Below are 21617 nucleotides of genomic sequence, written 5' to 3' on the forward strand. Positions count from 1 at the left end.
ACCTTAGAGAGAGACGAGAGCAGCCCAGAGTTCTCCACAGAGCTGAGTGGGTGAGTGGCCCATGCGGAGGGGCGGGGACAGCTGTTGAATATGAAGCAGGTCAGGAACTGGTCGAACTTCACCCATTCCCAATAAAGTCCGGAGGGAGAAATAAGGTGAGGCAAGTTATGAATATGTATGAAGTCAGACCTTGTGAGGAACGCAAGTGAGAAAGTGAATGTATTGATATGTTTATCAACAATAGAAATGTAGGTGGAACGAATTATGAAAAAAAGTTATTGCTCATCAGAATGATTATGTTATTCCAAGGTAATTAGTTAGCACTTGAGTGAAAATTAATTTGGTCTCGCTTGGATCACATTGTGAACAAAACCTTAGATACAAGCAGATGCAGCCTTAGCTTCCTGGGGAAAAAAAACAACCCAGCTACAAAATTCAGCTCACAATGCAACCCCCAAAACTTCAAACTTCAGCTGGCGTCAAACTATTGTGTCAGACCAAACAGCACATCATTTGGCTTATCATTAGAAAAATGTCCAAATGCAAGATATTGCTTGGATAATCATGTGGTATACTGGAAAGGTGGGTTTATCCTTCCAATGTTTATCGCAGTGTGTATGTTATGGAGGAGAACAGACCAGGCCAGTCTAAAATAAAAATATTTTAGACCCTAATCTTTTCTTATTTTAAAGACATGTATAAAGTGTCTGCTCCTGAAGAAATGCAACTGGTCAAACTACTTAAAGTTAAGCAAAACAATGTATTTAAACACTGTAGTTGAAATATAATCAAAGAAAGAGGAATTTAGAATAACAACTCGATGGAAATCTTAACAGAATAATAGATACATTGACCGTTACTAATTAACTGTTCCAATGTAGCAAATCCCATTAAGTTAAAAATTTCACACCAGACTTTTTTTAGATTACTTACAGTGAGGAAACAGGCCCTTCAATCCAAATCGACCCTCTGAAGAGCAACCCACCCAGACCCATTCCCTTACATTTACCCCTTCACCTAACACTGCAGGTAATTTAGCATGGTCAATTCACCTAACCTACACATCTTTGGACTGTGGGAGGAAACCCACGCAGACACAGGGAGAACGTGCAAACTCCTTATGGGCAGTTACCCGAGGCAGGAATTGAAGCCAGGTCTCTGGCGCTGTGAGGCAGCTGTGCTGACCACTGTGCCACCAGCTTTTGTAGCGCTGCTTCTTCATTAGGTGGTTGTGGAGAATAAGACTATAAGACATGGGACTTATAACAAAAAATTAAAATGTTATGCAACTGAAATGATATATTGAACAAACCTGGATTATTGTTAAGTCTTTCATCTTTTCGAATGGGTTGCAGATTTCGGTTCATTAATATGTAAATCCCAGAACTTCTTTTAAGTCACCTTCTTTGGATAACTTAAGATTTTATAACAAAAGGTGACTTCTCAGCTCAGACAATGCATTAAAGGTGTGAGGTTAGAGTCTGTCTGTCTCCCAATCTTGAGTCAGACTGGTTCTATTTCCAAAGTGAAATTTACAAAATATTACATGTATTAACTGCCTGCTTTAACTGCCTGCAGGTTGTGCATTTTTTTGAGCAAAATAGAATGTATCTGCAAATACAAATTCACTCCATAGACTTATATGTGTGTGCACATGCATGAGAGAGAGAGAGTGAGTGCATGTGAGAGAGTTTGTGTTTGCGTGTGATGGAGTATAAGCCTGTGAGACGGTGTGTGCGTGGATGCGAGTGTGGGGGTGTTGATGTGTGTGAGTATGAGAGAGAGCGTGTGTATGAGAGAGGGTCTAAGTTAGTACGTGAATATGTAAGAGTGTGTGTTTGTGTGTGTGAAAGAGAGTTTGTAGTATAGTGGGGTCACCTGTAGTGTGAAATGAACTCAAGGTCTCGGTTGAAGCTATCCTCACGGGTACAGAACTTGGCTATCAGCCTCTGCTCAATGACTCTGCATTGTTGCCTATCCCGAAATCCGCTTGGAGGATGGTCACCCAAAGATTCGAGGCCGAATCCCCCCAACTGCTGAAGTGTTCCCCGACTGGAGGGGAACACCCCTGTTTGGTGATTGCTGTGCAGTGTCCATTCATCCGTTGTCATAGTGTCTGCTTGGTCTCGCCAATGTACCATGCTTTGGGGCATTCTTGCCTGCAGCATGTGAGATAGACAACTTTGGCTGAGTCACGAGTACCTGCCACATACATGGTGGGTGCTGTCCCCATGGGTAATGGTGGTATCCATGTTGACACTCTGGCATGTCTGTGCAGTGGTTGATATGACAGGGTTGTACAGTGCTGTGGTCGATGTTGTCCTGAAGGCTGGGAAGTTTGCTGCAAACAATCATCTGTTTAAGGTTTGGTGGTTGTTTAAAGGTGGAAAGTGGAAGTGTAGGGAAGGTCTTAGCGAGATGCTCATCCTCATCAATAATGTGTTGCATGAAGAACATGTCATAGTTTTTCGGCTCCAGGAAGTACTGGACAATGAAAGGTACCCTATCGGTTGCAATCCATGTCTGTCTCCTGAGGATGCCATTACGGTTTTTCATTGCGGCATGTCGGAACTTGCAATTGATGAGTTGAGTGTTGTACCCTGTTCTTATGAGGGCATCCTTGAACATCTTCAGGTATCTGTCACATTCCTCCTCATCTGGACAGATCCTATGTATGCATAGGGCTTATCCTTAGGGGATGGCTATTTTAATATGTTTAGGATGGAAGCTAGAGAAGTGTAGCATTGTGAGGTCATCTGGGGGTTTGCGGTAGAGTGAGGTACTGAGATTCCTGTCCTTGATGGAGATGCATGAGTTCAAGAATGAGACAGAAACTAAACAGTAGTCCATGGTAAGTTTGATGGTGGGATGAAACTCGTTGATATCACTGTGCAATTGTTTCAGTGACTCCTCACCATGGCACAACAATCACCAGACAGGGGTGTTCCCTCCCAGTCGGGGAACACTTCAGCGGTTGGGGCATTCAGCCTCAGGTTTTTGGGTGACCATCCTCCAAGGCGCACTTCAGGATAGGCAACAATGCAAAGTGGCTGATAGCCAAGTTCGATGCCCATGAGGATGGCCTCATGGGTTCATGTCACACGACAGGGGACCCCACTATACTATACACTCTCTCTCTCACACACAATCTTACATACTTACATACTCACGTAGACCTTCTCTCATACATATGCTCTCTGTCATACACACATACATACATACAGCCCCACACTCTCATAGGCTTATACTCCATCACACTCACACATGCACTTTACCAAGCTTTCACACACTATCTCATGTGCACTCACACGCACTCTCTCTCTCTCTCTCATGCATGCACACACATATAAATCTATGGGGTGAATTTGTATTTGCTGAATTATATTTGCAGATACACTCTATTTTGCTCAAAGAAGACACAATCTGCAGGCAGTCAATACATGTTTAGATTAGATGCCCTACAGTGTGGAAACAGGTCCTTTGGCCCAACAAGTCCTCACCGACCCTCCGAAGAGTAACCCACCAGGACCCATTTCCCTCTGACTAATGCACCTAACACGATGGGCAATTTAGCATGGCCAATTCAGCTGACCTGCATATCTTTGGACTGTGGGACAAAACTGGAGCAAATCTACACAGACACAGGGAAAATGTGCAAACTCCACACAGACAGTCGTCCAAGGCAGCAATCGAACCTGGGTCCCTGGCGCTTTGAGGCTGCAGTGCTAACCACTGAGCCACCATACTGCCTAAGAGTTTGTAAGTTTTACTTTGGAAATAGAATGAGTCTGACTTAAGATTGGGATACACACAGACTCTAACCTCACACCTTTAATGCATTGCTGAGATGTCACCTTTTGTTATAAAACCTTGGGGTTATCTTGGGAAGGTGATTTACATATTAATGAACCGAAACCTGCAACCCACTCAAAAAGATGAAAGACTTAACAACAATCCAGGTTTGTTCAATATGTCATTTCAGTTGCATGACACTGTAATCTTTTGCTATAAATCCTGTGTCTTATGATCTTATTCTCCACAACCACCTGAAGGAGCAGCGCTCCAAAAGCTGGTGCTTCCAAACGAATCTGTTGGACTATAACCTTGGTGATATGTGAGTTTTAACTTTGTCCACCTCAGTTCAACACCAGCTCCTCCACATCCCATAAACACACCTCTTGGCAAAAAAAGGAACATTCAGACACACATTCTCACAAGTCGTTCTCCTATCCAGGAGAAAGAAAACATCAAGAGAAAATTCAGAGTAGCAGCCAGGAGACGTTCACTGAAGCTCCAACTCTGTTCAGACCTCAATAGCTTCTGAAAACCCAAAATGCAGAAATCCTAATGTGAGAGCTGGCCACACTCATTCAGGCTATTTCAAAAAGCCCAAGGACTCCCAAGCTGTTAACTCAAGTAGTGTTAACTAGTCAGCTCAGTACCTCTGCCTTACAACCTATCTTAAAACAATCCAGGACAAAACAACCTGTGTTGATAGCATTCTCAGTATGTATTGAGGGTAGCGTGACAGTGTGAGGAAATGGAGTGCAGAGTTTACAGTATGAAGGGAGAGTGTGACAGTGTGGGGTAAAATAGGTAATGTGGTATATCATTTTCAATTCTGGTGTGATGACAGGTATGTGGGCTGAATTTCCCAAAGTCTGGTGGATCATTTCAAACAGAACTTCTCTTTAGCTGTTTCAACTTTTCGAGTACTGACCAGAATTAACCTGCCTATTCTTACAGAACTCAGGTCATAGTGTCGAAAATTACATGTGATTTCATGATTGGACAGTGTTTGCTGAATAACCCAAATTATGCTGTGGATTACATTACCAATCAAGTTGAGAGCATCAGTGGGGCTTGCAATGGGACAGGACATATCAGAGTGGTGATGTCTGAGACATTTCTTGTATGATCCCATGAGGTATGATCCCATGAGCATGATTAAGTCAGGCTGTTGCTTAATTAGTCTGTGAGACAACTGTCCCCATTTAGACACTAGCCCCAGACTTTACGAAAGATGCCTTTGCAGTGTCAACTGGGCTGTTTTGTCATTGTTGTTTCCAGTGCCTAGTGTTCAGCCATTTTAATTTTTGTTTTCCTTTGAAGTAATGGATATAACTGAGTGGGTTGCTAGGCAATGTCAGAGGGCTGTTAATAGTGCTGTGGGTTTGAAGTGACATGCAGGCCAGACCAGGTAAGAAGAACAATTTCCTTCCCTGAAGGACATTAGTGAACTAAATGGTTTATTTGATTCAGACAATCTACAATGGCTCAATGGTCATCATTAATTCCAGTTTTCTTTTAATTGCATTCAAATTCCACCATTTGTCATTGCACGATCAGACCCAGGTCCCTCCATTACTTGGGTCTCTGAATTAATAATTTAATGATAATACCACTCGATCATCACCTTCCTTTTGTGATAAGGTTGACGGGAATCTTAATAAATGAGCCAACTGTGGCTTTTCCTGAATTTTTCTACACTTTTCAAAATGACAATTGATGCTTGTGATTTGGCAGTGGATGTCGTTTTGTTGCAGGTTAATGTGTCATGAAGAGAGAAACCAGAGAAATTAAACTAGTATCAGAAGAAGTACTATATTGTGGAAAAAGAGACTTCCTGATTGTTGTTAACTCTTCAGTACTTTGAAATCTATGTCTGACATGGAAACAAGGAAACACAAATTTACACTGATTGTAATCCATTAGAGAGCATGGGACTATTCAGATACAGCCTTATATTGTAGCTAAGTAATGTAAAAATTATTCATATTAATGGAAACGGTAATATAATTGCATGTTCATTACCCTGAATGTAAAACCTTAGAAGATAAAATTTAAGCATCTCTGAGACTGTGCAAGCTTGTATAAAAGGGAGGGGTGCGAAAAGAAGAATGAATGAATCTAAGTCTACTTTTATTGTTGTACAAAGTTAAAAATCACGCAACAACAGGTTTAACTGGAAGCACTACCTTTCGAAGCGCTGCTCCTTCATAAGGTAATTGTGGAGAATAAGATTGTAAGACACAGAATTTACAGCAAACGTTTATATAAATTATATATTGAAAAAGACCTGGGTTGTTTGTTAAGTCTCTTATCTGTTAGAATGACCATGTTGGTTTCAGTTCTTTCATATGTAAATTGTAATTTTTTTAAAAAAGTTACATTCTCAAGTGAACAACTAGTGTCTGTCAGCCCAGATAATGCATCGAAGGTGTGAGCTCCCCTGTGTGATACTGTCTGTCTGTATCACAATGTTTAGACTGATTCTAATCTAAAAAATGAACTTACAAAGTACAATGTAACTCTGCAAGTACAAATTCACCCCACAAACTTATATGTGTGTGTTGTTGTAGTATTACATGGTTATAGTGAATCACATTCTGAAAAAATGGTGTTTCATTCCCTTAATGGAAGCAAATAAGCAGTGTCTTTTTTATTTTTGTGTCTTTAAAAACAATGGATTGTAATAAGAAAGAATTGTTTTTAGAAACAGTGATTTACCAAGATGATTGCATAATTTCACAACAAGGAGTATTGTACCTCGTGTATTAGTAAGCCACTCTGCTTTTGTGGCTGTGGGTTCCTGCAATAGGCAGGTGATCAAGAGCTAAGCAGTGTTTACAAGTGAAGCTGATTAGTTCTCAGCTAACTTGAGCTTGTTGGAACTGAAAACGAGTTACAGAGGCACCAACACAAAGAGAGGTAGACATAGGAGTGTGTGCTAGTGTGTTGCCTAGTGCCTTTCCTGCAGCAGTTGTACGTGAGCTGTGACTTTTAAAATGATAAATCAGAGATATTTTCCAAGTGAACCATCCATTCTGTGCTTTTTACAAATCAAATGTTTGTTTAAATGTTTAAACTCTAAAAAGAGTTACTGAAACTCAAAGTGATGTTTACATTGTTGCTTTGTTGAAGAAGTGGGGAAGCAGTTTGCAGATAACATGATAATTTTGGGATTGCAAAGTGAGCTTTGACCAGCAGCTGATCATTTTCAGCATTCTGACCAGACTTGGATGCTAAAGAACATCGGTCTAACGACAACAGCCATTCAATATGATCATGACTGATCGTTCAATTCAATAGTCTGTTCCTGCTTTTCCCCCATACCTTTTTCTGTTAAAGATATTTTTTATTGAAAGAGGGATTTTTAAAATTAATTCAACCAGAAAAAATACAAATCAAAGCAATATAAAAAGGACAGAACAACACTCAGATACATACATGGATAAACAAATAAATAAATAATATGGCTCAGCATGACAAAACAGTAGGCAGGTGATCAAGAGCCATGGGTGGCAAGGTGGCACAGTGGTTAGCACTGCTGCACTCACAGTGCCAGAGACCCGGGTTCAATTCCCGCCTCAGGCGACTAACTGTGTGGAGTTTGCACGTTCTCCCCGTGTCTGCGTGGGTTTCCTCCGGGTGCTCTGGTTTCCTCCCACAGTCCAAAGATGTGCAGGCCAGGTGAATTGGCCATGCTAAATAGTGTTAGGTAAGGAGTAAATGTATGGGTGGGTTGCAGGTCAGTGTGGACCTGTTGGGCCGAAGGGCCTGTTTCCACACTGTAATGTAATCTAATTGCAATACCTCTTGATCATCTAGAGCGTTAACTTGCACATATTCATATGTTTGTAATTCTTCCTCTCAGGGTGTTAGATTCATTAAACACGACTGTCATAGCTATATAATAGCTGTCATTAGCAGGTAATCTAAAAAAGGGCTGCCATGTCTTATAAAAGTTCTCAGTTTTTTGGTGTACCATACTCATAAGAAAATCCAGAGGAATATGGTCCATGACTAACTTACTGAAGAAGGGCTCATGCCCGAAACGTCGATTCTCCTGCTCCTTGGATGCTGCCTGACCTGCTGCGCTTTTCCAGCAACACATTTTCAGCTCTGATCTCCAGCATCTGCAGTCCTCACTTTCTCCTCCATGACTAACTTACACCAATCTGACAGACCCAGGGGGTTTTCAGACACCAAACATTGCAATTTTTTTCCCTTGCACAGAAAGCAAAAATATTGAAAAGCTTTTACCTATGCGCCTCTAAAGGAGGTACACTGGGCAGGCCCAGGAGAAGAGAGACTGGGTCCATCTCCAATTCTGTGCCCAAGATCCTCTCTATTTCAGCTACCACAGTGCTCCAGTACATCTGGAGCCTGTGGCAGGACCAAAGGCAATGAGTGAGAGTACCCAGACTTGTTTTGCATTTGGAACATGTTGAGGATACTCTCACCTTGAATTTTGAAAGGCAATCTGGGGCCAGGTGGACCCTGTGGAGAATCTTCAGCTGTAGAGCATGGGTCCTCTTACAAATTGAGATCTTTCTTGCATTTTCCCAAATATTCTCCCATATCTCAGAACAGAACTCAACTCCCAGCTCTCTCTCCCAGACCTTACAAAGCCACTCGGTCTCATCCGAGGGACCATCCCCAACAAATAATAAAGAGTGCTGACAAAGAGTATGTTCTTAGCACTAAGCACCCTCTTCTCTGTCAGATCTAAAAGGGTCAGTAAGAAGTGTCGTTCTTTTTTTGGATGAAATCCCTGATTTGGAAAAATCAGACAAGGTCTCTGTTCGGTAGTTCATAATCCTAAATTGATTGATCAAACAACATCATTGTTTCCCCATTAAATAAATCACCCAAGCAAGACACATCCCTAGATGCTCAGAGTTTAAACCCAGAATCCATTATCCCCAGTTGAAAGCCTGGTATGCCAATTATTGGGGTAAGAAATGATGTTTTGGTTATGTTGCCCTTGCTCTGCCACATTACCCTCCATGCTTTAATAATATTAACAATTATTGGATTTTGCCAATATTCCTTCACTGTCCTCATTTTGCCCAGAAACAGCAGACGAATGAGGGGGCACTTTCCCTGAGAAGTTTCAATGTGCAATCTCATTGAAGCAGGGTCCTCGCACGCCCAGTCACTCACATAAGGTAACAGAGAGCTTAACTGGTATCTTTTTAATATCTGGGAAGTCCACTCCCCCTGTTTGTGGGGCAGTTGCAATTTGGTTAGTTTGATAAGGGATCGTTTGCAATGCCAGATGAAAGAGCTGAGCCAGCCATTCAGTCTCCTGAATATTTGTCTAGTGAAGATTAACGGAAGCATTTGAATCGGTATAATAGGCAAGGGAGAATATTCATCTTAATTAGGGCTGTCCAGCTTAGCCAGGATATTGGAAGTTCCTCACATCTTTGGGGGTCTGGTTTGATTTTGTCAAATAAGTGGGTAATGTTAGCTTTAAATACCTGATCAAAGACGGGAGTGATAAAGAAACCGAGATAAAGGAAACCCCCTCACTGTGACCACTTAAAAAGAAAGCAACCTGCCCTCGAAATCAGATATTTTTCGGAGACCCCCACAAGCATTGCCTCCGATTTTGCAAAATTGATCTTGTTGCCTGAAAAGACACTAAACAAATTGCTACATTGTAATCTGATGAGATACTGAAACTGCTATATTTGACTGAAAGATATGGACATCATCTGCATACAATGTAATCTTGTGTGACTTTAATCCCACTTCTGGGGCAGATAAATTGGGAACCGAACTAATGGCCTCTGCCAATGGCTCAATCACCAATGTAAAAAGCAATGACAAGAGGGGATAGCTTGTCGACTGACCCTCAGGATTTTGAAATTAATTGATGAACGCCATTGGTCAGAACCACAGTCAAAGGGTCACTATAAAGGACCTTTACCCACTTGTAAAGGTTTCGCCTAAGCCAAACCATTCTAGAGTATAGAGGAGGTACGGCCACTCAACCCAATCAAATGCCTTCTCTGCATCTAGAGAGATCACGAATCCCTGTATAGCTTGTTGTTGGCACCTCTGGGTCATCTTGAGAAATCTGCTAACATTGTTGGAAGATTTGCGGCCCTTTATAAAGCCTGTCTGGTACTCTGTGATAATGGAAGGCAGCACATTTTCCAGCCGTAATACAAGGATCTTAGGCAGGATTTTGAAATCGGCATTTAAAAATGAGATGGGCCTTTAAGAGGCACAGTCATCTGGGGTCTTCCCTTTCTTACAAATAAGAGAGATGTTTGCCTCTCTACAGGAGGCCGTCGTGACTGTACGAGTAATTAAACGTGTTCAGCATTGGCCCCCACAGTATGTTTATAAATTCTTTATAAAATTCACTCGTAAGTCCATCAGTACTGGGTGCCTTTCCACTCTGATGCTGCTTTGCAGTCTCCTGTACCTCCTGCACTGATAACGGTGTGTTAATAAAAGACTCTTGCTCGGGGGTTACACCTGGAAGATCCAGGTTTGTAAAAAAAATTTCCATCCCTCGCCGTCCATCCTCACCACATTCAGATTGGTATAATTCCGAGTAAAATCTCTGAAATGCTATGTTAATCTTTTAAGAGTCGCAGGTAAGGGTTCCCAATCCTTCCTTGATCAAGGCAATGGCTTGGGGGGCACTTTATTTCCTGGCAAGATATGCTAGGTACTTGCCCAGTTTATCGCCATGCTCAAACAACCTTTGTCTTGCAAAAGCAAGTTCCTTTTTGGCTGTCTGTGTGAGCATGGAGTTCAGTGTAGACCAAAGCAGTGTGACCCTCTGTAGCTTAGCCTCAGAGGGTCTATGAAAGTATGTCTTCTTGGCTGCCTTCAAAAGGTCTGCCGCTGCTCTTCCTTCTACTGCTTTTTACCGGCAAAGTAAGAAATAATTATCCCCCAGCATAAACTTTAGCAGTTTCCCAGAGAATGGATGGGTCGCTGGCAGCGTCTAAGTTAATGGCTCGGAAAGCTCTGCATTCATTAGAAAAATACTCAATGAACTTACTATCCTTAAGAATGAAGGGATCCATTTGCCAGTGTCCCGAACCTGTTACATTACCAGTAATCTTAACCAATAAGTAAACTGGGCTGCCCGATCAGAGGTGGTAATATTCTCAATTGTACAGAGTGCCACCAAATCCAGGAGTGCTGCAGGGGTTAGAATGGTGTGGCACCTATGCAGATTGGAGAACAACATAAAATCCCTGCCTTTGAGGTGAAGACACCTCCAAACATCCACCAGCTTTAGTTATACACACAAATCTATGAATTGTTTAGATTGTGAAGAGGGTATTGGGGGGCCTTTAGGCATTCTGTCTGCCATGGAGTCCATAAAGAGAAAGTGAGGACTACAGATGCTGGAGATCAGAGTCAAGATTAGAGTGGTGCTGGAAAAGCACAGCAGGTCAGGCAGCATCCAAGGAGCAGGAAAATTGACATTTCGGGCAAAAGCCCTTCATCAGGAATGAGCCCTCATTCCTGATGAAGGGCTTTTGCCCGAAATGTCAATTTTCCTGCTCCATGGAGTCAATAAGACAGTTAAAATCTATCCCCCCCCCCCCCCCCCCCCACACACACACACACACACCATGATAATGTTATCAGGATGTAAGATTAATGAGTTTGGAAAATACATCTATTAAGAATTTAAGGGGGTGGGCCAGGGGACAGCAACATTTAAAATACTGTATTCTTCTCCATATATCAAGGCTTTGAGAATTATGAACCTTCTGTACATGTCTTTAATACAATCCAGTAACTTAAATGGGACATTCTTCCTCACAAGTACGGCCTCTCCCTTACTCTTAGTGTTGAAAGATAAGAAATAAACCCGATCAAACCCACTCGGTTGTAATTTCAAATGTTCCTTATCCAGGTGCGCCTCCTGCAGTAGGGCACTATCTACCCTCTCCCTTTTCCTTCTTGACTGGCGAGTGGCTCTCCTTGATGTTCCAGGTATACCATTTAAGCATGTCATATTTCATAACACTCTGTAGTAACATTTGGACTCCAGAGAGGAAGAACCCAAATCATAAATCACTGACCTCAATTAAAGTAAATCCACAGAACATAAAGATTACAAAGACTAACACAACTTTTACGAAACTTTTATCAAATCTTCAAAACTTACAAAAATTATATACAACAGGAACCAAAAAAAACACAAGTGCCAATATAACTGAATAGGAAAACTTACTCCCCCCCCCCCACCTAAAGAGAGTACCTAAACATCCCAAAAACATGTCTTCTGCCCCGTTGCCAATATGACAACCAGAGCAGTTGAATACAAAACCAGGCTTGAACTGCCCTTAGGTAGGCATCTAGCCATCTTAAACACCTTCCTAACTCCATCTACATGGAGTTTTGCATGGACACAAGCAAGAAAGAAAGAAGATGGTAGAGTTAAAATGAGTTAAAATTGAGTACTCTGCCCACCCCCAAGTATAATTTAATGCTAAAATGGTACCAGAGAATAGAAAAAAAACAAAGAAGACATTTAAAAAAATATATATGTATACATTAAAACGTCAAGTGTAATTTAACGTGTCCACAAAACTTTTTGCTTTCTCTGTAGAGTCAACTGAATGTATTGATCCATTGAAAGTAAACCAAAGCACCACTGGGTACCTTAAAGGGTATTGGTTCACAAGTTCCCTTCATCTTCTCTTAATATCATCATAAGATTTTCCTTTTCGGACCACCGCCGCTGAGAAGTCCTGAAAAAACATGATCATGGAGGCCTCATGAACAAAAGCATTTGGATCTTTTTCCTAGGTTTAAGATGCTTCCATGATTCTTTGTCCCCCGTAGCTGTGAATCCGCACGAGAGCACTGGACCAGACCTGACTTTCGAGCCATAATCTGGTGAGTGCTTTCAATTTCAATTTTCACCTGCTTTGTTTTGACTTCTAATTCGAGGAATCGCGGCAGCTTGTCATAGAGTCATAGAGATGTACATGGAAACAGACCCTTCGGTCCAACTTGTCCATGCCAACCAGATATCCCAACCCAATCTAGTCCCAACTGCCAGAACCCGGCCCATATCCCTCCAAACCCTTCCTATTCATATACCCATCCAGATGCCTTTTTAATGTTGCAATTGTACCAGCCTGCACCACTTCCAATGGCAGCTCATTCCATACACACACCATCCGCTGCGTGAAAAGGTTGCCCCTTAGATCCCTTTTAAATCTTTACTTTCTCACCCTAAACCTAAGCCCTCTAGTTCTGGACTCCCCACCCCAAGGAAGAGACTTTGTCTATTTATCCTATCCATGCCCCTCATGATTTTATAAACCACTATAAGGTCACCCCTCAGCCTCTGACGTTCCAGGGAAAACAGCCCCAGCCTGTTCAACCTCTCCCAATAGCTCAACTCTGGCAACATCCTTGTAAGTCTTTTCTGAACTCTTTCAAGTTTCACAACATCTTTCCGAGAGGAAGGAGAACAGAATTGCATGCCTTTGGATCTTTTTCCTGGGTTCATGAGACTTCCACGACTCTTTGTCCCCGTGGCTGTGAAAGCGCACGAGGACAGGACGAAGACAAAAGTGGCCTAACCAATGTCCTGTACAGCTGCAACATGACCTCCCAACTTCTGTACTCAATGCTCTGACATATAAAGGAAAGTATACCAAACACTTTCTTCACTATCCTATCTACCTGCGATTCCACTTTCAAGGAGACATGAACCTGCACTCCAAGATCTCTCGAAAAATTTCACTGGCTGACCACCTTTCATCCCCTTTGGTAGACCAACGATACAAACATTTTTCCTCCTACCCCAATTCTCGAGATTGTCAACTTGATCGGTTAAGTTACAGACCTGCTTTTCAAAGGCTTGGATCTGATGATACAATGAATTGATTACGGTCCCGACCACTGTGATTCCACGCTCGCCATCATCCACTCTCTTCTCAAGGTCTTCAAGCTACTGATTATGTTTTTGAATTATGGCAGGCAGCGGGGTCCAGATTACTGTTCAACTTTTCTTCGACTCTGCCTTTGATTGTTTCGTGGAGCTCCACGATAAGCTCCTGTGTAATCAGGTCCACCAGACTGGTACGGAGGTCCACGGCAACGGACGAACTCAATGCCTCCAGCCCCATGTGTTGGGACTTATTCGTCTTTTTTCCATTTTTTGTCATTTACATTCGACAAAAAAGTGATTGATAAAGATTCTATGGCTATTTCAGCATTTACATTTAGTGAAATGATTTGGGTGGGGTGGCTTAAAGTACTGTTTTGCTTGTGCTGTGGTGCAGAGTCCAGCAAACCCCCCCCCCTCCCAATCTTTTGTTTCCTTTAGCTCACATGCTTTATGGAATTCCTTCTTGAATACATACAATGTTTTTGCTTTGATTGCTTTCTGTGATAGCAAATTCCACAGGCTCACCACTCTCTGCATGAAGAAACTTCCTTCATGGTCCTAAATGGTCCTTATGAGGATCTAAAATCTGGAATTACCGTTGTCAGGAGTAACCATTTTTATGCCAAAATGGCTTATTAATACAAAGTAACATAACAAAATTGCTTCAAGCTGCAAATTAACACTGTATTTAAAATGGCTTCTCACCCCGCTAAAAGCTGCATTCCTGCCTTGCTGAGCTAACTGAATCAAAAGATAAAGCAGACAACGGCGCCTTCACAGTATGGAATTAACTAAGCTAGATGGGACATTACTAACCATCCCAGCTAACCTTGAAATGCAAGTGCGAAGAGATAATGGGTGGTAGACAACTTTGTTTTCCAGAAAATATCATTGGTTTAACCTGTTGTCCATTATTTCGTTTTATTGGAATTACTCTGAAATTAAAGCTGTACTACTTCTTAAGAAGCACACAAAAATTGCCTTTGTTCTAAGTGGAATTGTGCAGTTTCTCCATCCACAGATGCTTTTAACTGCCATGTTGCTGGACAAACTTGTGCTTGGCTTCATAATAAACGGCGAAATCTTGCTGAAGCAGACTGCATTCCTGTTGATTATCTGTCCGATTGCGGAACTGAAAGACCCCTCCTGGGGGTCGAGATCTTCACTTAGACTATGAGCCCTAGTTCTGGATGGCCTAAAGTCAGGAAGATCCTTCCTGCATCTATCCTGTCCGGCCCCATTTGCGATTTATGGGTTTCTATGAGATCCAGTAGGCCTAGTTAATGTAGTTGAAGTCCTGTGCCTCCTGTGAAGAAGTGAAAAATAACTGATGAAAGCAAAGCAAAGAACAGAAAGTCCTGGGGAGCCAAAATTCTTCTTAAACAGCATTGATAATACTTCTGAGGAGCCTTAAGGTGCCATCTATACATAGTCTAAGTTTCAAAATCATATTGAGTCAGGAGAGCACTTTTATACACAAGAATCTTAGTAGCAGCACGGTCATCGAAGACTCTCATCTTTAGTTATCAAAACGTGGCGCTTGCAGATCAGATGCACTGCTGAATCTTTGCATCAGTGTCAGCCTTAAATAGAGAGTTAATATCCCAGGTAGAGGAAGTATTCCAGGTTTGGGAGGATTTCAATTTACCTTAATGGAGGGATGGACTGGAACTTGACCTGGGACAGGTTGTTAAAGGATTTGAGTTTTTTTGGGGGGATGAGGCTGCTTCCACAAAGGTGTTAAGCAAGTTTTAAGGTTCTGTTCTGAGAGAGCAGAGATGACATTGTCATCCACATATTGAAATTTCACAAATGAGGCAGGTGTCATTTGCCTCTTGGATTTCAGTTGGTTGAGGTTGAAAACTTTTTCGTCCATTCTATAGACAACATCCACACCAGTGGGAAGACTGCTTATTACAAGATGAAGATTGGTTGCGATGAAGATGGAGAAACATGTGTTATGTGGAAAAGTCTTCTTATTTGAAGACAGTGACATTATGTGATTTTAGTAACTCATTTGGCCAATCAACTAAATCGATATATTATTAAGGAGGAGTGGTAATATTTCTTCTTTTTGCCTATTGATTCATCATTTTGAGTGAGTCACAGCAGCATGGGTGGTTCCTAAGGCAGGTGGCCTCGGCACTCATCAACAATGAATCATTTGTTCAGTACAAAGCATTCCTGACCATTGAAAGTGGAATCTTGCGAGTAAGTTGTGCAGCTGAAATAACTGGTTTCAGGAACCAGCATCCAAACAACAGATTTGAATATGTACGCTGAATCATGAAACTGAGAATTGTTTGGATGTTTGAAAGAGGAGATGTATAATTACTGAGTCACTCAATCCTCTGACCTGTGCCTGGTTTGAGAGTTTAAGTTTCGTCAATTCAACCAACAAAAAAAATTTGTTTCAATTATTTAAAGAACCAACAATATAGATTAGCACTTTTACCCATTGTCTTGTGAATCCTGTGTCAACAGAGCAAGTTCACAACACCATTCATTTGGACATTGAACATGATAGATTTTAGCAGATCTGCAATGTTTAAATGCAACGTAATTGAACAATAAATCAATTTCACTTTTTCAAAATTAATTCATTGTTATATGGGATTGGCTTTGGGTGGAACATATCCTCCCTTTTAGTTCCCTTCTAAAGGAGTCACCTGTTACTACAAGAATATGCTTTGGATGGGTGGTAGAAATAGTGCTGCTCTTCTCTGCAGATGCATTACCCTGTGAACTGGGAAGGAATGATGTTTTAAAATTGTGCTTTAAACTTCTTGTAGTTACTGCATTAAATTTTATCACCTCCACATTATTCTCCATTCTGAAAGATACTTTGTAGGAACTGAATCATCCAACTCACTTCTTAAAAACATCTCCAAAACAATGAACTCCGCTACATTTAGTAGCTTTTTGTAAACTCGTTCATGTAATGTGGGCATCACTGGCTGGGTCAGCATTATTTGCCCAACCCTAATTTCTCTACAGAAGGTGATAATGAACTGTGCACTGAACCACTGCAGTTTTTGAAGTGTACAGACACCCACTTCTGTAAGGACATTTCCAAGTCAGGAGTTTATGTGGCTTGGAGATGAACTTGCAGGTGATGTCCTTGTCCTTCTGGGTGAAAAATGTCAAGTTTGGAAGGTGCTGTTGAAAAAGCCTTGTGTCATGGTGAAAGTGAAAGTTCTGGATGAGGTGCCAATCAAGTGGAATGCTTAGTCTTGGATGGTGTCAGGCTTATTTAGTATCTATGGAGCTGTACCCATCCAGACAAGTGGGGAGAATCCATTATACTTCTGACTTGAGTCCAGTAGATGGTGAGTATGCACTGGGAAGATGAGAAATATGTTGTTTGCTGTAGAATTCTTATTTCCACAGATTTGTCTGGCTGGTCCGGTTCAGTTTCTGTTTAATCATAACCTGCAGAAGGTTGACAGCAGGGGCTTCAGCATTGGTAATGCCATGGAGCATCATAGGGAGGTGGTTAAATTCTCTCTTGTTGGAAATTGAGATTGTTACAAATGGTACTTGCCACTTATTAGCACAAGCCTGGACATTCTGCAAGTCTCACTGCATATAATACAGAATTCAGTATCTGGGGAATCTTGAATGTTGCTCAATATTTTGCAAAAGGTGGTTAATATTTTCACCTCTGACCTTATGGAGGAGGGAAGGTCATTGAAATATTGCAGATGCTTGGGCCTAGAACATATTATGAATGTGTATGGGATAATGTACCTTTAAGAGAATTAAAAGTTAGCTGAACCAAGTGGTCTGAACAAGACATAATGGAACCTTTTCCTTTGAGATTTCCTTAAATGCTTTGAGATTACTTACAGTACGGAAACAGGCCCTTCGGCCCAACAGGCCCACACCGACCCTCCGAAGAGCAACCCACCCAGACCCATTCCCCTATATTTACCCCTTCACCTAACACTACAGGCAATTTAACATGGCCAATTCACCTAACCTTGGTCCAACACCTAGGGTCGCTGGTTGCCTGGAGACAAAAACAAATTCTAATTAGGCCAATCAGTTTAAATTAAACCCCCCAAAAAATACCAAACTCAAATCCAGTTTGAATTTAGTATATTGACAATCTTAAAAGGCAATGACTCAATCCGATGCTTTGGGGGTGACTGGGAAAGTTTGAACAGTTGGTGGAGAACTGCCAAGCCACCAACAAATGCAGACTGCCGGATACACAGCTTTCTTAAAGTACCTCTAATTGATCGGTGACTTGTGAAAAATAATCCCTAAGAAGAAGAAAACAAGACAGTGGATGATATAAAAAGAAGATTTGACAGCTTTGAAATTTGAATTTTTGATAAATCTTCATCGGGGGTTTTATCAGACTAGTACTGTAGAAGTTGAAGGTAAAAGATAGGTTAGAGAAAGGAGTTGTAAATAGTTGTTAGTTAGTTATTTCTTAAAGTATAAAAGGAGATTAAAGTTGTTAATTTTTACTTTAAGTAGCAACCTTTGGGATAGTTCTTGGCCTCTCAAATTTCCACAGATTACTGCACGGGATAAATCCTCTTTGTGGTGCTGGTTTAAATTAAGCAGGAGAGTTTAACCCAGTGTCATAACAGACACTATCCTGAGCAACTCCTGCAATGATGCTCTGGAATTGAGAGATTAACTTTCAACAACAAGAACTATCTGCCTTTGTGCCAAGGCCAGGACATAGGTTCGATTCCAGCCTGGGTCAACTGTCCATGTCCCAGTGGGTTTCATCTGGGTGTTCCGGTTTCCTCCCACTCCCCAGAGATCTGCAGGTTGGGCGGACTGGTTATGCTAAATTGCCCACAGTATTCATGGATGTGCATACTAACTTGATTAACTACAGGAAATACAGGATTACAGGGATAGGGTAGAGGGGTGAGTCTGGGTGGGATGCTCTTTGGAAGGTCTGAGATATTAAAGAGTGAATTTGTTCTACTGACCTGCAAGAAATTGAATACCCCAGGGGTAGGGTGGTGTGTCTTTGTCTTACAGATAGAATGTGGGAGGTTTACATGACCATTTCTTTGCCGTTCAGGGATGATTTACATTTTCATCCAGAAATCAATATGAACATTACAGTTGGAATTTGACTACTCCCCTATAGTCACAAAAAATGATTTGCAACATTTTTGACCATAAAGGGATGATTTGCATTACATTGTCTCTGGAGGTGAGGTGGACACTGCATTGTATCTTGAGTGGCCTATGACTATGAGGGAGTGACTGGGGGTTGTCTTGTGGGCATTACTAACTGTGATGTAAAGACTTGGTATAAAGGAAGGACTGTTTCCTTTGTTCAGAGAGAGCTTTTGCCACAACCCCGTAATCCCTGTGAGGTATGTGTTAGAGGTTCCTCCATAAAGAGACCCCTAGACACACCTCACAAGCATGGCAAGGAGTGTTCAGAGTTTCTCCAAAGCTTATATTGCAGTTGGTTAATAAAATTTTGCTTGTTTACGGAAGTTGGCATGTTGCAATTGCCTCAAATGTTAAGAATCTCAAGAGTAAAAGACATTAACAGGTCAGTGTGGACTTGTTGGGCAGAACATAATGATTCTAAAAGGGTGGGGGCATGATACATCCTTGCTTGAGATCATCCCTAACCCCTCCTCATTTCCCCACTACACTTTCTATTTAATCACAGAAGGTGGAACACTTGACCATTCGCTTCCTCCCTCCTCACTGTCTAAGGCCTCAAACACAACCTCCAGGTAAAGCTGTTTCATTTATAGTTGTTTCAATCTAGTCTACTGCAATCACTGCTCACAATGCGGTCTCCTTCACAATGGCAAGACCAAGCAAATCAGTAATAACTTTGTGAAAAATCTCCCTTCTGTCTATAGGAATGATCTTGACCTTCCAGTTTCTTGCCATTTCAACAAACTACCTTGCTTTCATGTTAATATTTCTGTCCTGGGCCTTCTGCCATGTTCCAACAAAGAACAATGCAGGCTTGAGGAACACACCTCACCTTCCATTCAAACACTTGACAGCCTTGAGATTTCAATATAAAATCCCAAAACTTCAGATACTGACTGCTTTCTGGCCATTCTCCATTTTACTTACATCCTCTCCTCCTCCCCACCTCGAACCCTACTTCCAACAGTCTAGTCTTGTTTGTGTGTTGCTTACTTTGCATTTAGTTGAGAAGACCAATTCTCTCCCTCTCACAGCCATTTATATATTTTGGTTTTTTTGCCACAGTTGACAACCCCTTTGTCTTTTGCATGGATCTCTGCCTCTCGCAAAATTATTACAGAAAATTTCCAATACCTTTCAGTTCTGAATATTAACTGGACTCAAAATATTAACTCTGTTTCTCTTGCCATAGATTCTGGCAAACCTGCTGAGTTTCTCTGGTATTCTGTGTTTCAGATTTCCAGCATCTGCAGTATTTTATTTTTATTCATGATGATTATAGTATTTTTACTCTGAGATCTCTTGGTTCCTCCTCCCAAACTGGACATGCATCTTCAAAGACATGTGACTTCTCTCTTCTTCAGACAAAATATACTACTCAAATATATCTTTGAACTTATCAATTATTTGTTGAAGCTATCAATTGATTAATGTCCCCTTGTATTTTGCTACACTATCTATAATCCCCATATTCTGATGTCATTCACAAAATTAGAATGTCTTTTATTGTAAAGTCCAATCAATAATATAAATTGAGAACAGTAGTGGTCCCAACACCGATTCTTATTGATCCCACTTGCCATATTCAGTCAGTCACTGCATAACATTGTTTTATTCATTCAGGAATGAGGATGTCATTCGCTAAACCAGTATTTATTGTCCGTCCCTAATTCCCCAGAGGGCAGTTAAGAGTTAACCACATTGCTGTTGGTCTGGAGTCACACGTAAGCCAGAGCAAGAAAGGATGGCAGTTTCCTTCCTAAAGAACATCAGTAAACCAGATGGGTTTTTCTGATCATTGATAATAATGGTCATTCTTAGACTCTCAATGCCAGACTTTTATTGAGTTCAAATTCCATCTGCCGAGGCAGGATTCGAACACGAGTACCCAGACATTATGTGGCCTCTGGATTAACAGTCGAACAATAATATCATAAGGCTACTGCCTCCTACAAATTTCCCTTTCCTTCTACTCCTTGCTTTCTGTCTTGAAGCCAGTGAACAATTCATTTAGCTTGTGTCCTGACTCCACATTCTGTGACCTTATTCATTCATCTACAATGGGACATGTTATTTAAAGACTTTTGAAGATCAGACGAATTACATAGACTCATAGAAAAGAATCCCTACAGTGTGGAAGCAGGCCATATGGCCCATCGAGTCCACACTGATCCTCCGACGAGCAACCCACCTCGACTACCCCACCTACCATATTACTGTAACCCTGTACTTCCCATGGCAATCCACCTAACCTGCACATCTTTGGACGATGGGAGGAAACTGCAGCACCCCGAGGAAACTCATGCAGACAGAAGGAGAATGTGGAAGCTCCACAGATCTGCTGTTACCATTGACTAACCTCTCATTTATCTCCTAATAGAAGTTTAGGGTTGGCTAAGCAAGATTTTCCCTTTTGAAATCAATGATGAATATTTATTCTATTACACTTCCACATGTTCTTCTGCTCTATTCACGAATAAGGATGCAGTTAGAGTCACAGATGTACAGCACGGAAACAGACCCTTCGGTCCAACCCGTCCATGCCGGCCAGATATCCCAACCCAATCTAATCCCATCTGCCAGCACCCGGCCCATATCCCTCCAAACCCTTCCTATTCATATACCCATCCAAATGTGTCTTGAATGTTGCAATTGTACCAGCCTCCACCACTTCCTCTGGCAGTTCATTCCATACACGTACCATCCTCGGCGTGAAAAGGTTACCCCTTATGTCTCTTTTATATCTTTGCTCTCTCACCCTAAACCTATGCCCTCTAGTTCT

At 41.5% G+C, this 21617-nt stretch overlaps 1 long non-coding RNA gene across 2 annotated transcripts; it reads left to right on the forward strand.

Moving 5' to 3' along the window:
* The first annotated feature begins 2 nt into the window (after nt 1-2).
* Nucleotides 3-13837, forward strand: LOC140453689 (uncharacterized). Of its 2 annotated transcripts, none has more exons than XR_011952454.1 (3): nt 3-155; nt 12383-12672; nt 13768-13837. It is a non-coding gene; the product is annotated as an uncharacterized lncRNA (long non-coding RNA). The 2 variants fall into 2 exon arrangements; XR_011952455.1 differs by having other exon boundaries at nt 104-155; nt 12583-12672.
* The last annotated feature ends 7780 nt before the right edge of the window (nt 13838-21617 follow it).

Source organism: Chiloscyllium punctatum, chromosome 27 (genome assembly GCF_047496795.1).
Source record: "Chiloscyllium punctatum isolate Juve2018m chromosome 27, sChiPun1.3, whole genome shotgun sequence".
Taxonomy (NCBI): Eukaryota; Metazoa; Chordata; class Chondrichthyes; order Orectolobiformes; family Hemiscylliidae; genus Chiloscyllium; species Chiloscyllium punctatum.